Source organism: Triticum urartu, chromosome 7 (assembly GCF_003073215.2).
Source record: "Triticum urartu cultivar G1812 chromosome 7, Tu2.1, whole genome shotgun sequence".
Taxonomy (NCBI): domain Eukaryota; kingdom Viridiplantae; phylum Streptophyta; class Magnoliopsida; order Poales; family Poaceae; genus Triticum; species Triticum urartu.
In genome coordinates, this window is record NC_053028.1 from 703,478,885 (window position 1) to 703,495,458 (window position 16,574).

Here is a 16,574-nt window from a genome sequence, read left to right on the forward strand (position 1 = left end):
ATTTGACTTGGATGAAATTCTGGTATAGGTTGCGTTGGTTGGTTTGTACTCTAATCAATTGTGGTCTGATTCCTCTCAACATTTGGGGGTTCATCTGTTGGTTCATGTGTGGGTTCAGCGGGGATTGTGCTCACAGCAATTAAGCGGAGGGGGTTTGTAGTCACATTGGTAGGGTCAAGTTCAGGTTCGACATCAGTAGGGATTGGAGCAGGCCTTTGGGGAGGGGTTGAACTGCTTGCAAACAAACTATGCATATCCATAGTCTTTCTCTTCATTTTCAAATCTGCAAACAAATTGTAACTGGCACTAAATAAATTAACAGTTCATGAACTTGCAGACAAACTGTAATTGACACTAGACTAACTAATAGAGAAATCAACAGAAGCCAACAATTTAGAAATTAAACATCTGGATGCAGCGAGCAATGGGTCGCAACCTCCTCGGAGCAGGGCGTGGCGCCGTTGGCTGCCGGCGCCTCCGCTTCTCCAGCCAAGAGCCAACGGTGAGGTCGCCAACGCCCGACGTGCTTGATGCTATGGGACGGACTGCTGCTGCTTGCTGGATGCGCTCCGCGCGCATTGTGGAGCCGCCTGCAAGAGGTGGGCGCGTCGTCGCCGGATGGCGAGGCGGGGATGGCCGGAGGATGGGATGAGCAGAGGCTGCCGCTACGTGGTTAGGCGGCGGCGCGTCAGGTTCGCTCGAACCAGGAGCACGGAAGAACGAGAGGGGAAGGAACGGCGCATACAGAGCTGGTCGCTAGGTTTCCTCATGGGCTCTTGCCTAAGCGGTGGAGAAGTTGGGTCGGGCCGATGCAAACTAGTAGTAATTTTTTTTTGCTTTTTCTGGAGGGCAGGCTTCAGCTTGTTGAAGCCTGCCCACTGGACTTGCCCGTGGGCCAAGCCTCGGCCTCATAATTGCAAAGGATGTTTCGAAAATTTAGTGGATACTAATATGCTCCTCATCTCAGAATTTAGGATCACAATTAAATGAAGCTAAATTTAAACTTAAACTTGGCAAAAACTAACCTAAAGTCAGATCAAAATAACTATAGTTTCTGTTAATGAGATTTCAGTGACATCTGTATTAATTCATGTGTGTGATTTTATTTTCTTTTCGGTATGGGTGTGTGATTTTCTTTGCCACTGTATGCTTGTCTTGTTATCATGGGAGTTTAGGCTTCTTCCATTTATATGAAATCTATAGAAATTCTACGATGTTCCCGTAGAGAATTAATTCTTGTCCTCGATATTTCTAAGGGAAGTAAACATTAACTCAGATTCAATGTAAAAACATTTTTATCATATGAGCCAAATGATATCTCTTTTCCTTCGTACCTCCTCCCCCAACCTCCATGTCACTACGTGGTGAGCATCTACGTGTACCAGCTCCCCCAAGAGACATTTGATGGGCCGTAACCTGTGAAACACATGCTGCACAATTGTGTTTGTGTGTCTTTTATTTTTTGATTTAGTGCAAATTTAAATCAAAGACAGTTATTTTGGGACTAAGGGAGTACTTGCATGTGTCATGTTTTAGCTAGGTTGGTCATGGCCACGTTGCATGCATTTGGTTTATCAAGTGCAATTTGGTCTCCTGCATGCATCCATTGGCTATTCTTTTTTAAAATATGCACGATCATGCGTATCATATATTCATAAAAGGAGTAGCCAAAATGATCGATACAATGCCTTTCAGCAAAGTGCTACATCGAGAGGTTAACACCCACATCCACCAACACAACATCGGCACACAACTTGCCTTGCCTAAACTGAAGCCAAACAATGGCGAAGAGGACGGACACGGAGCAGAATAGGCCGCGTCCAACCGAGCCGAACACCTCATAGCACGACAAAAACACCAAAGCAATCTAAATCAATGTGCTCGATATTTTCGTTATGGGTGTGTGATTTTCTTTGCCACTGTATGCTTGTCTTGTTATCATGGGAGTTTAGGCTTCTTCCATTTATATGAAATCTATAGAAATTCTACGATGTTCCCGTAGAGAATTAATTCTTGTCCTCGATATTTCTAAGGGAAGTAAACATTAACTCAGATTCAATGTAAAAACATTTTTATCATATGAGCCAAATGATATCTCTTTTCCTTCGTACCTCCTCCCCCAACCTCCATGTCACTACGTGGTGAGCATCTACGTGTACCAGCTCCCCCAAGAGACATTCGATGGGCCGTAACCTGTGAAACACATGCTGCACAATTGTGTTTGTGTGTCTTCCATTTTTTGATTTAGTGCAAATTTAAATCAAAGACAGTTATTTTGGGACTAAGGGAGTACTTGCATGTGTCATGTTTTAGCTAGGTTGGTCATGGCCACGTTGCATGCATTTGGTTTATCAAGTGCAATTTGGTCTCCTGCATGCATCCATTGGCTATTCTTTTTTAAAATATGCACGATCATGCGTATCATATATTCATAAAAGGAGTAGCCAAATGATCGATACAATGCCTTTCAGCAAAGTGCTACATCGAGAGGTCAACACCCACATCCACCAACACAACATCGGCACACAACTTGCCTTGCCTAAACTGAAGCCAAACAATGGCGAAGAGGACGGACACGGAGCAGAATAGGCCGCGTCCAACCGAGCCGAACACCTCATAGCACGACAAAAACACCAAAGCAATCTAAATCAATGTGCTCTCCACTCATGGCGCCTATTAGATGGTCAAGTGAAAGCAGGGACTACCCTAGCTCGATGAAGAAAAAAAGAAAAGAAATGATCGATACAATGCCTTTCAGCAAAGTGCTACATCGAGAGGTCAACACCCACATCCACCAACACAACATCGGCACACAACTTGCCTTGCCTAAACTGAAGCCAAACAATGGCGAAGAGGACGGACACGGAGCAGAATAGGCCGCGTCCAACCGAGCCGAACACCTCATAGCACGACAAAAACACCAAAGCAATCTAAATCAATGTGCTCTCCACTCATGGCGCCTATTAGATGGTCAAGTGGAAAGCAGGGACTACCCTAGCTCGATGAAGAAAAAAAGAAAAGAAATGATCGATACAATGCCTTTCAGCAAAGTGCTACATCGAGAGGTCAACACCCACATCCACCAACACAACATCGGCACACAACTTGCCTTGCCTAAACTGAAGCCAAACAATGGCGAAGAGGACGGACACGGAGCAGAATAGGCCGCGTCCAACCGAGCCGAACACCTCATAGCACGACAAAAACACCAAAGCAATCTAAATCAATGTGCTCTCCACTCATGGCGCCTATTAGATGGTCAAGTGGAAAGCAGGGACTACCCTAGCTCGATGAAGAAAAAAAGAAAAGAAATGATCGATACAATGCCTTTCAGCAAAGTGCTACATCGAGAGGTCAACACCCACATCCACCAACACAACATCGGCACACAACTTGCCTTGCCTAAACTGAAGCCAAACAATGGCGAAGAGGACGGACACGGAGCAGAATAGGCCGCGTCCAACCGAGCCGAACACCTCATAGCACGACAAAAACACCAAAGCAATCTAAATCAATGTGCTCTCCACTCATGGCGCCTATTAGATGGTCAAGTGGAAAGCAGGGACTACCCTAGCTCGATGAAGAAAAAAAGAAAAGAAATGATCGATACAATGCCTTTCAGCAAAGTGCTACATCGAGAGGTCAACACCCACATCCACCAACACAACATCGGCACACAACTTGCCTTGCCTAAACTGAAGCCAAACAATGGCGAAGAGGACGGACACGGAGCAGAATAGGCCGCGTCCAACCGAGCCGAACACCTCATAGCACGACAAAAACACCAAAGCAATCTAAATCAATGTGCTCTCCACTCATGGCGCCTATTAGATGGTCAAGTGCAAAGCAGGGACTACCCTAGCTCGATGAAGAAAAAAAGAAAAGAAATGATCGATACAATGCCTTTCAGCAAAGTGCTACATCGAGAGGTCAACACCCACATCCACCAACACAACATCGGCACACAACTTGCCTTGCCTAAACTGAAGCCAAACAATGGCGAAGAGGACGGACACGGAGCAGAATAGGCCGCGTCCAACCGAGCCGAACACCTCATAGCACGACAAAAACACCAAAGCAATCTAAATCAATGTGCTCTCCACTCATGGCGCCTATTAGATGGTCAAGTGGAAAGCAGGGACTACCCTAGCTCGATGAAGAAAAAAAGAAAAGAAATGATCGATACAATGCCTTTCAGCAAAGTGCTACATCGAGAGGTCAACACCCACATCCACCAACACAACATCGGCACACAACTTGCCTTGCCTAAACTCAAGCCAAACAATGGCGAAGAGGACGGACACGGAGCAGAATAGGCCGCGTCCAACCGAGCCGAACACCTCATAGCACGACAAAAACACCAAAGCAATCTAAATCAATGTGCTCTCCACTCATGGCGCCTATTAGATGGTCAAGTGGAAAGCAGGGACTACCCTAGCTCGATGAAGAAAAAAAGAAAAGAAAAATTAGTGTGGCTGCTGGGATTTGAGCCCAGGTCTCCACGGCCACAACGTGGAATTCTCACCACTAAACTACAGCCACAATGTGGAATTCTCACCAGCATGCATCCATAGGTGAGCATCTCAACTTGATTCAAGGCTCGTGGACAACCGCGTTGAGTACTATGCCATTGTGGCACATGTCCTCGTATGATTTCATCATCTCTGTATAAGACGCCAGTGTGGTTGAACTTCCGGCGTAAGTGTAGGTATAGCCATGGTTTGCGTACGCCCTTCCGTTCTTGGCCGTCACCGTCAATTGTAGGTTCGTGTGTGAGGTTTTTCTTTTCTGAAGAACACAGGAGGTGCCATCTGCCATCGCCAGCAGCAAGCTCCTGGGATCTGACACCTGTCCCATCTTCAACGTCCGCGCAGCCAGTGGATACCACTTGCTTGTCGTCCAGGGTTACTCAATAAACCACGTACCCATCGGGTCTCACTCCTTCATCATCGGCGGCCAACGGTGGCGCATCCACTTCTTCCCAAAAAGTGGGGACAATGTTCGCATCGTCACACTTGTTCTTACCCTCATCGAGAGCACTAAAGAGCCTGTGATGGCGCAGTTCGAGTTCAGTTTCGTTGACGAGACCGACAAGCAAGATCCGACATGTATCCACGACAGTGAAATATTCGATTTCCGAACTTGTAAGGTCAAGGTCATGAAAAGAGAGGCCTTGGAGAAACACCTGAAGGACGACAGTTTCACCATCCGGTGCGACATCGTGGTCCTAAATCCAACATGCGGCACTTCTCGATTTGTTGCGGTGCCACCATCCGACATGCAACAGAACTTTGCTGACCTTCTCATGGCCGGGCAGGGCACATACGTGGTCTTCTGTGTTGGTGGCAAGACGATCGCTGCTCACCGCTCCGTCCTGGCAGCCCACTCTACTGTCTTCAGGGCGTCACTCTTCGGTCCAATGCAGGCACCTCGTCGTCGGTCGTGCAGATAGACGACATGGACGCGACGGTGTTCAAGGCAATGCTAGGGTTCATCTACGGTGACACGTTGTGCGCAGTGAAGGAGGAGACCAATGACGAGGACATGGTGTTGCTGCAGCACCTGCTCGTGGCGGCGGACAGGTACAATATCCATAGGCTGAGGTTGATGTGCGAGAAGAAGCTCTGCGAGCACATCGGTGTGGGTACGGTGACGAGCATCCTGGCGCTTGCCAGGCAGCACAGTTGTCATGGACTGAAGAAGGCGTGCCGCGAGTTCCTCCGGTGTCCGGAGTCTCCGGACAACCTGAGGGCGGTGGTGGACACGGACGGCTTTGATCACTTGTGCAGGAGCTGCCCCCCCCACCCCCTCTTATGAAGGATATGATCCTTTGGCGTGCTACCGGCAAAGTAAGACTTCTTCATAATAATGCTAGTTCATCGTATTGGGGCTATATTTTCACTTCTCTTGCTTACAGTGTTTGTCATTGCAGAAGGAAAAGGGAATGATGGCTCCTGGACCTAGATCTAGAGGACTCTTGGACGCAGCAGCCGAGGTGTTTAACAATGACATTGTCTTGTTTGCGAGGAATTGCTATATCTTCAGTTTCGTTTCTCCCTTGCTGGCTACGGGGTAGCATGTGTCCTTGTGGGCGGATGTTTCATATAGTTAAGTTTCCGGCAAGATGTCTTTTTGGGTGGATGTTCCATATTGCTATCTTTGTATCCTCCAGGATGTTGCTACTTCTTTACATGCTATACTTTTTGGAACTCTGTGCATAATTCTAGTTATTTCCTTGATTAAACTGGGAGAGAAATCCCTTTTATTAAAAGTAGTCGAAGAAAAGTTGTTGTCATTTCGTCTTTGTCTCTTGCCAATGTTTGTAAGTTCATTGCAAGCGTACTGTAGTTCCAACGGTATGAGTTCCTTAATCCTTATGCAAGTTCGCTGGACAATAGCAATATGCAATTTCCTTTAAACGGATTGTTTGAGATGAGTAGCTAACGATCAGACTTGGAGTGAAGTATGCCTGCCGTTGTTCATTTTGGTAATTGAAGCAAAGTAAAAGCTAGGATATCTTGATATATATGCCGTCCATACAAATCTCATATATACTTCAAACACTGATCCAAACACAAGAAATCCATTCAAACTTAACAATTGATCATGTGGTGATGGAGTGTTTCATCTTCTGTGCTGGAATGCCCCCACTTATAAAGGACATGATCATTGTCCTGCTGGACCCAAAGTAGTTTATCTTAATGCATCCATGGCTAGGTCTCCTTTGTTTCTTTATCTTCTATCCTTGATTTGGAGATGGTTCATGGAATCTCTGCTCCCGTATGCAAGTCTTCTGGTTAATTACAATTTGCAGGTGAGAGAAGTCCATATCACTATCTCCATGATATTTTTTTTGAAATAATCTATCTCCATGAACTTGTTGCCAAGTTTAACTCAAAAAAAGAACAAATAACTTACAGCTAATTTAATTTTCGTCTAGAATTCTAGATTTCTCATCTCATCTCTCAGTAGCATTTAATATCCAAGATAGACTAATCTCGATTGTCCACACTCCAGAGTCATTTCTCGCCATGTCAGCTTGATTGGTCAAATTTTACTGGTTATGTCTCCGTGCAAACAATTCAGGCTAAAACTAAAATCTAGTTTATTCCAACTACCTGTAAAAACTACATGTATTGATCTATTTAATGAGTAGAGTGTGTTTTTAGTCCCTCCAGTTTAATGAGTCACTAGTTACATACATTTGGTCGAACGGGTCTCAATCTAAAACCAAAGATTGGCTAAAACTAACTTTGATGCAGTAGATTTGCTTGTATTAATCTCACTTGCGCTCATTTCAACAGCAGAAGAAATATATCATTGAATTATGAAAACCAGCGCGTGTAAATAAGTTGTATGGAATCAAATGTCTTAGTGATATCTAGTCGTTAGGTAGCTAGCTCCACGTACGATGCTCCAGAGCACTCAAGCGCATACCAAACAAGCGCTTGATATCTAATATATTTCCCTTTTTAAAGAAAAAGCGCATACCAAACAAGCACAATTAGTTCATTTGGAATATTGGCTTAGCAGATCATGCAGGCATATTGGCCGACAGACCCGCAATTTTCTTCAGTTAAATCATTCTGTAGGCAAGTCTTAGCAAGGAAATCCGTTGATCGACCTGGATATATATTGGTTGAACCCCGTAAAACAATAGATGCACGTGTGCCTGCACAAACGAACTGATTGATACTCCCTCCGTAAAGAAATATAAAAGCAGTTAGATCACTATTTTAATGATCTAAACACTTTTATATTTGTTTACAGAGGGAGTACATTTGAGTGGCCACTAGCTACGCTACCAGACGGCCGGTACGTAGCTAGTACAAATTGTAAAGGAAGACGACGACAACCCATTCGTGCGCAAATTATTATCAGTAGCTATTATTAAATTATAACAATCACGCACATAATTGCAGTGGAGAACTTAAGCGATTCCACGACATGATGCGCACGTACAGGTTGGAGTCCCAGTGCAATGTCCAGTTTTGCATTTAGATTGAGCTGTCATCCGTTTGACCCCATGTGTCCCTACTGTTTCTTCGCATTGAGTGGCTTAGAGCATCTACAGTCGGCCGGGCCGGCCACTGCTAGTCACGAAAATCTGACCCAGCCGGACGTCTCAAAAGACCCTCAAACGTCCAGACTGTCCGGCACTCCTTATATCCAGGGCTGCCCGGGTGCGTCCGACACATCAGCCCGGCCCATCCTGACCCCACTCCATCTTCATAAATATCTCCAATCCGAAAACCCTACCTCACTCCACTCTCGATCCGTCTCTTCTTCTTCCCTCCGATTTCTCCAATTTGATCCACTCCGATGACTCCGACGACTCCGGTGAGTGCGGCGACCATGTCGAGCGCCGGCAGCCGCTCGTCCGCCGCCGCCGCCGACGAGTTGGCCCTCCACATTGCCCTCGAAAGGTCCAAGGTGGACACGGGTGGCATTTCTAGATCGGCCGCCTCGCCTCTCCAACCTCTCCCTCGTAGGCGCAGCGAGGAAGCCGGCGTTGGATCCTCCCGGCCCAAGCTTGGCTCCGCGCGGGCTGTGCAGTCCGCGCCTCCCCCACACCGTCCACTCCACCTGCCGGCTGCTACTCCCCCACGCGGGCACCGGTAGGTACTTGTGATCGCCCAGTCGGCCCGGACGCGCCCCCCAGAGTCGGAGGCGCGCGCCGCCCACCACAAGAGGTAGAGGGCAAGGGAGAGGGACGCGACAGAGAGCTTTGGCCGCCGCCGCGGGTTACCGGCGGAGCCCGACGGCGACGAGTGGCTCCTAGTGTGGGTCTACCGCCGATCGCTTACAACGGCGGAGACGGGCGCTCGGCTGCTCTGCCTAAAGAACGACAAGGCTCTCCGGCTAGCTGTCGAGCAGTCCGAGCGCGAGGCCAAGGAGAAGGCGACGGAGGCGGCTCGGCTGGCGAAGCTCAAGTGCTAGCAAGACCGGGCCGTCCGGCGCCTCAAGGGCCTCATCATCGTCTCCTCCTCCGACGATGACGACGGCAGCGGCTCCTCGTCCGACAACTCGGACGATCCTCCACCAACCGCCGACGGCTACAGCTGCACCGGCGACCGGAAGTGGTGAAGATCCGCTTTTCTTCAGTTTAATTTCAAGTTTTAGATGTAGTTTCAAGTTGTCCGTCGTTTATGTGAACTTTGGTGGTCCTTTAAACATCGGATCGTGATCTTTTGGTGAAAGTATTGTGCTTGCCTATGTCCGTTTCTATGTCCGTTTGCTGATCTACATAGTTTGATCGACGTTGCATGATTTGTATGGATATAGCGGATTGGATATGAGAAACATTTCTCGCAGAAAATAAGGGTATGAGATACATGTATATGGACGACGCTATTTGAGGAGTGTCCGATAACTGTCTGTGAACACGTCCGCACGCGTTTAAAGGGTCATATTTGTCATATGCGGCTCTAGATGCTATTAGTTAGCCATTCAACCACCGAAGAGCGAGCAGCAGCTAGTGTTACGTACATGTGGACACATGGGGATGGATGGAGGGCACCAAGAGGTAGCTGCTGCTATCTAGGCTGCTGCTACATGCACATTTGGAATCTCTCATGTCCCCCAACTTGCAATGCGAAGGGACAAAATCACACGCACTCTCGGATCCGATTGTTGCGGATGTCTCATCATCTCATCGATTGTTCTCAGTCTTGATTGACGTGCCTACACAGAAAAATAATCGTGCCCGCATGTGCGATCCTGGCTGTCTTGGCGGCCACCCAAGATGGATCGCTGCGATCGAATATTTGCTAAAAAAATATGCGTCGTAGCAAGCTGGCGACTGGCTAGGGCTAGAGATATGGCACAGTTTACACGAACGCACACCACCACCTACTGCGCGTTGCTGATGACCTGACCTGGTCATCCATCCAGCGGTAGATCACAATGAGTACTTCAATCATTCTATGTCCGGCCGGCCAGCAGTGCGTCATAGCACAGATCATCTTGACGCTGTCTATGTTCAACACACTGCTGGCTAGTCGGTTCCGGAGATGACACCTAAGCCACACCTATCCTGCATGCCATGGCCTTGCGTCGAGCTTTGAGTTTGACTTAAGGCGGGCAACGCAGCACAGAAGCACCGCCAACCTCTCGGCCTAGCGGATCATGTCCCCCACGCACATATATCACATAGATCGTCTCCTGCCTTACATGTCATCTGACACATCTTTTTTTTTTCAAAAAAAAAAAGATGTGTGAGATGACATGTAAGGCAGGAGACAAGCGCATGTCATCTCACACATCTAGCAACAAGCGCAAGAAGAAGCACCTACCTTCCTTTCGAAATGGCTCTCAGCTTGGGCCGCTCCATCTCTTTCCCTCTCACCCTGGCGAGGTCCTTCTCCAAGTACCGCCACGTCCGTTCTGTCAGCCTGCCATGCGACACCTCCTCCCACCCGCTCCTCGCCAACCTCCACGCCTACATCGCCACCATCCGCACCTGGATCCAGCAGGACACGCGCTCCACGCGGCCCTCGCCGACCTCATCGTCCTCCCAGAGTCCCGCCACGCTACCTGCGACGCCAGCGACCGCCTCCTTGACGCCTTCCTGCTCCTCGCAGACACACACCAGGGCTTCCAGGAGTGCCTCCTGTCGCTCAGACATTCCGCCGCCGAGTCCCGCGCGGCGCTTCACAGAGGCGATTCCACCAGGCTAGCCTCCGCTGCGAGGTCGCAGAGTAGGGCCGATGAAGGTGCTCTCCTGCCTCGCTGCATCCATCTCCGCCGTCTTCTCCAAGAGCGCGCGCCTAAACCTTCTCACCAGCAAGGAAATATGTAGAAACCCAACAAATTAAGTTATAAATATTCTACTGATACGGTACTGCACAATAGTGTAAAAAATATAATACAGAAAAATAAAAGATTTGTACACAGAAGATAATCTTGCTTGCTAGTATCTTTCATATTTTAGACTTCTACTTCATTACAAACTTCATAATATAAAATAAGGTGTTGTGCACAGAGGGAGCTAGTGCAAACTGCAAAGTAACAACTGTAGAAGTGCATGTTCTAGCCAATGCTACCAAACACCTATCTGATGGAAGTGATACATTGATATATCAACAACAATGAATCAATTTATTCTAATCTGGAACTCATGCATAAACTCTTCATTGTTACAGCAGATATAGTGAACAACTGGTATGAAATTGACTGGTAGATCTCAATCTGTGCTAACCATGTCGATAGTCAATTTCTTTGAGAAGTGGTCAAACTGCAGAACCAAATTCCAGTTCCAACTTACATAGGAAAACAAAATTGTATTCATATTCAAATGCAAACCGAGTAACCAATCAATGACATTAATCAGTTTGTAGTGCATCAATCAATAGGTTTCGCCCTCCTTTCAGAAGAAAAAAAATAACTTGGATAAATATTGTACTTATTTTGTTTTCGTCTCCAACGTACAAACTAGGAGCAAAACCTCAAGCTATTATGGTGTAGAACACCAAATAGATTAAAAGATGGGAAAATAACCATCTAATTTCCTAATCTATCCATTCCAAACTCCTAATTAACGCCCACCACTGTACCCTAAAATTTATTGAACAATTGAGATGTGCAACCTAAAGCAAATCAGTCAATGATCTATGAGTGGTTACTAGGGAAAAGGGCCGTGTGTTGCAACGGGGATGCACATATTTTAGGGATTCAACCTTTTCTAAATTACAAATTCAAAAGGCCACCATTCTTTGGAACGAATAAATTTTAGCAATTATATCACACCCAGATAAAACAAAAATTATATCACATCACCACCTTGAGAACAAAAAGATGGACAACGCTACTGCTCTCTCCATGCAATAAACCGATGAAATCTTCTCCCTAACAATCTAGATGCGTCCATCTATGACAGTAATTAACATTACTCAAGAAAAATATTAAATTGGTTAATCATAGTAATCAATACATGGATTGATGACCTTTCACTCAATAGTAGAGATTAGATAAGTAGCACTTATGTAAGGCAGAAAAACTTACACAGTAACACTCCGTATGGTTTTTACCATCCCCAAGTACTGTATGAAGCATGTCCTAATTGCTTGCATTCTAGACAGTATTCAATGCGTTCAACTGAAGAAAAAACAACACAACATGACTCTACAAAGACGGGAAAGTTTGATGCTAACAAATCCATCAAAAAAAGGGTAGTGGATTCAAATGGAAAATAATCACATTATTGGCTATTGATTATTCATTATCCTTTTCCAGTAGTAGAGAAGCACTATCAATAGTCTCAATAAGTTTTTTTTGGATATTTTCAGACATAACATTCAGTTATGAGAGGCAGACATGGCCGAGGCAACGCCATCTATTACCTTCGAGTAGTAGAGAAGCACTATCAATGGTCTCAATAAGCTTTTTCAATATTTCAAAATATTCAGTTTGGAGAGGCAGATATGGCTGAGGCAAGCATTCAGTAGCATCCATCTCAGTTGTGCATTAGCACTTTACCTATCAAATTGAGTACCAATCATACTATCAGCTGCAACCGGTACTGTGCACATATATCAGTGGCGTAGTGTCCAGTAAAACTGGTTTTCCATGAAGATCAGAAAATTTCTGTCGTGGACCATCAGAGATCAGACGAACAACATGGATCAGAGATGAGTCTCTAGCAAGCCACTTGAACACCAATTAGTAGATAACCCCCTCTCTTTTATTCACCATCTAGGTGAATAAATCCTCTAATCTTCGTGCGTTTATGAGCTGATAGGGTCCGTCTTCGATCATCTGGATCGCTGCGAATACCTTCTAGACATCCACCGGAGATTAGCCACTGCCTTTCGCCGACGAGTATCGGTCGTTCAGGTCAGCAGCGATTGGATTCTGACCGCTGCCATGGGCCCTCCATCAGCTGCAACTGGCCTTCTGCCGGCAAGATCTCACTCCATGGCCTCCTTTCTGCAAACCGTGATTCTCCCTCCACCGTTGGCTTCTTGTGCCATGACTTGTCTTGCATGGCTGTAACTTCTAGAAAATCTGCTCTTTCTAATTCCACATCTGGTACGACAATCCTCAGTACGAAAATCTGCTCTTCCCAATAATTGGCAGTTTGTATCACTTATATCTCTGAATATTCATCTCAATTTGTAGGTTTTGTTGAAGCTCCAAAATAAATCATTCAGGCAAGTCAGCAACTCGGCATTCAGGTTAACAGATGGCAAAATTCATGCTTCCATCTAAAGCCCCGAGAGCAGCAGCTCATTCCACTGGCACGCACCGGACGTTGGGTAGTGCCTGTTGCACGCTCGAGAACGAGGTACTCCTCCGCCCCACCTTCTTGCCATGCCACACCTCGGTCTTACCAACCCCCTCCTCCAGATTGCGAACGATGGTGTCGAGGCATCGAGCAAAACCGACGCTTGTAGATACTCCTGCTAGAGGCACACGCCCGCACCGGGGGTCTCAACTCGAGGAAGAGTGTGCCATGTTGGAGTGCCACTGAACCGTCGAGGGACAGGCTGGTGCAATTTTCCAGCAGCCGGATCTGTAGAAGGAATCAAATTCATACATCGTCCACTGCATCCGTCGAACCAATGATGCAGCATCGTACATGTGGGCTTCTGCTGTTACCCGTACGACCAAAGCCTGAAGTTCTTACGCCAAGTAATTTGTCCGCGGAGTTTAGTGCAGGGCCTCCCGTCGCGTACCCCACGCGCTCTCCTCGCGTACCTCCTTGTTGGGCGCCAGTATGGCCACCGCGCGCCCAATTTCAAGCCCGTCGGCCGTTGGACTGGAAGCATGCGCCTGCACCACCCATTGGGGCTACGGCTTTGGTGCGCGCTGGGCTTCTGGGCGAGATCGCTGGCGAAGCTACCAAAGTCTTCATCGGAAGAACTTGTGTGCTGAGACGGACGCCAGGGAGATGGTGAGGGTTGGAGGAGACGCTGAGCAGGAGGAGATCTCCACGTTGTCCATCCCCAAACTCGCGAACAGAACCTTGTAGAACCCCTCCGGCGATTCCCCTTGTGCCTCCACGATTCTTATAGGGAAAGAAAACCGAATTGAATGGGCGTGCTCGAGCAGCCCTCCTTCTCTAGGGTGTGCTTCGCCTAAGAAACGTGTGAATCGTTATGTTTAGCCAAAAAAAATCTTCCTTCTTTTAAATCTCAGCCGCCAAACTTTAAGATTTACACAAAAGTTAACGAATATAAACACATGACGTATGGAGAACTATGAAAGTCTCCGTCATTTATTATTAGATAAAGAATCAAGAGCTTTGGAGTTAATTTGACTTTGGAATTGCAGCAAATCTACACTGTCAAAGGTGACATTGGGAATTTTAATTAACACCAAAATGCGCCAGTCTAGCTGTTCTAGTTTGATCTACTGGCCTGCCCTGATCGAGGTGCTGACATACACTGAAATACAAACACGGTTTTCTCTGACACGAATAAACTTTATCAAATGTGTTGTTAATAAATAATAAGTGGATAAAAATATGGACAGTTGAACTGTCACGGCCAGAGGGACAAAGCCACACTTTTGAGAGCACCCCGCACCCCCGCGTCGCCCCCGCTCGGGCGACACGGCCGGGACGCAACCCTAGCCGCCGGGGGCTCCCCGTCCTTCTACCCCTCCCTCCGCCGCCGCCGAAGGACGCCGCCGACCTATAGCGCGGGGGCTGACTGCGGTGGCGGGGGCCTTCCCTCTCTCCTGCGCCATGGGGGCGGTGCGGAGCCCCGCGGTGTGTGGAGGCACGGCCGATCTAGCCTTGGTGGCGTGGCGGGTCTGCCTTCCGGCGGCGCGTGGCGGCCGCCTCGGCCTAGGGCGGATGGTGGCAGGTGCGACGGCTGGCCCTGCTTCAGGCAGCGACCTTGGCTACGTTCGGCGGCGGCGGACGGGTCAGCGGCGATGGACCATCTGACCTCGGTTCGGTGGCGGCGGCATGGAGGGCCTGGTGGTTGGGTCGGCGCCATGTGTGGTTTGCCCTCCGGACAGATCTGATCTGGCCGGTGTGACCTGCTCAATGTGCGGCGGCTCAGATCGGCGGCGACCCGTGCACATGATGCTTGATGGAGGTTCCTCGAGCGGATCCGGGTGAAAACCTAGTTCTCGGCTCGATGCCAAGACCGGCGTTGGCGGCACTCTTTTGTCTCATTACCTTCTTGAAGGCATCGCCGTGGAGAAGCTCGAGACCTCTATCCGCTACCTCTGGGGGAAACCCTAGATCAGTAGATCAGATGACGGCGGCGCGTTGGTGTCGTTTCCTCCTTGGGGGCGTCATTCTTGGAGGCGTACACGGGATCGAGGGACCAGTGGGCGGATTTTTTTGGTGGAGCGGTGCTTCATCCTACACATTGATGACGGCAGATCTCGGCGGCGTGGTGCAGTGGAGACTCGGCACCCGATGCGCGGTGATGGACTCGCACAGGAGGAGGTTGTTGTCTGGCGTCATGGTGGCGTCGATGGCAGAGTGGCCTGACAAGGTAGAAGCCTCAATATCTGCTCTGAAGACGGACCAGTGGAAGATGGCGGCGACGACACATATGAGTGCGTCAGACCAGTTTATGCCCCAGAACCGGTATTTGGCTTGGCTGGGGCTTCTGGCTTTTGATAATAGGCTTAGGTGAGTGGACTGGGTATTTGGCCCATTTAGCGCCCCTTCATCATATGGATAGGAGTAGTGGCATATGATGTCAAGATGACGGATTCAGGCATATTGTTATAATACTTTGTAAGGTTATCGAGAATAATCAATAAAGTTGCCGCATGCATCTCCCAGATGCAGAGGCCGGGAGTCATCCTCCTTTTTAAAAAAAAACTGTCATGGCCAGAAAGATATATACGCACTAAATTATTACGAGAAATATAGTAACTCATATATATATATAGCGGAACTTTGGTTTTGAATTTGTTTGTAGTTTTGCTTGATTAAAATGTTAGCATACTTTTTCTAGTCAAAGTGAGTTATTTTGGAGTGAAATCACGTCCCCAGACCAGAGGGTATGGCCTATCCATCCATCTATTGACCAGTTCGCCATTTGGCTTAATAGGGTCGGTCTTTCACAGTTAATCAGCGCAGCCAAACACGACGCTTGGAATTTAAACAGCAGAACTATCCCCGGTCTAAGGCATATAGCCTTCCTAGTTGCTCATTAGTTTGATCGAAGTGGTTTTATTCTAGCCGTATATGCTACTCCGATCTAGGCATGGACTTTACTCCAGTGTAGCTGTATATCCTACTCCGATCTAGGCATGTACTTTACTCTGGTCTAGCAGTATATCCTACTCCGATGTAGACATTTTTTCAAAAGCACTCAAAATGAATTTTATGTTTTTAGTGTTGTTTTCATCATCTTGTAGAAGAAAAAAAATGTGTCATCAACATATTGCGACATCTTGACATATTGACTCCTTTGTGGAAATTCTCCGAAGAACTCCATTCACAAAGTCATTTTGCTTAGTTTTTCCGTAATAATGGCCGAAGCACCGGCAACTAAATCAAATAATAAATGGGAGAGAGCATCTCTGTCGGTGTCAAAACCGGCGGATCTTGGGTAGGGGGTCCCGAATTGTGCGTCTAGGCGAATGGTAACAGGAGGCAG

General features: G+C 47.5%; 1 non-coding gene and 1 pseudogene across 1 annotated transcript; one reads left to right on the forward strand and one right to left on the reverse strand.

Moving 5' to 3' along the window:
* Positions 1-424: 424 nt before the first annotated feature.
* LOC125519502 lies at positions 425-5,817 on the forward strand (annotated as a pseudogene).
* Positions 4,471-4,542, reverse strand: TRNAH-GUG. Its single transcript has one exon. It is a non-coding gene; the product is annotated as a tRNA-His (tRNA).
* Positions 5,818-16,574: the final 10,757 nt, after the last annotated feature.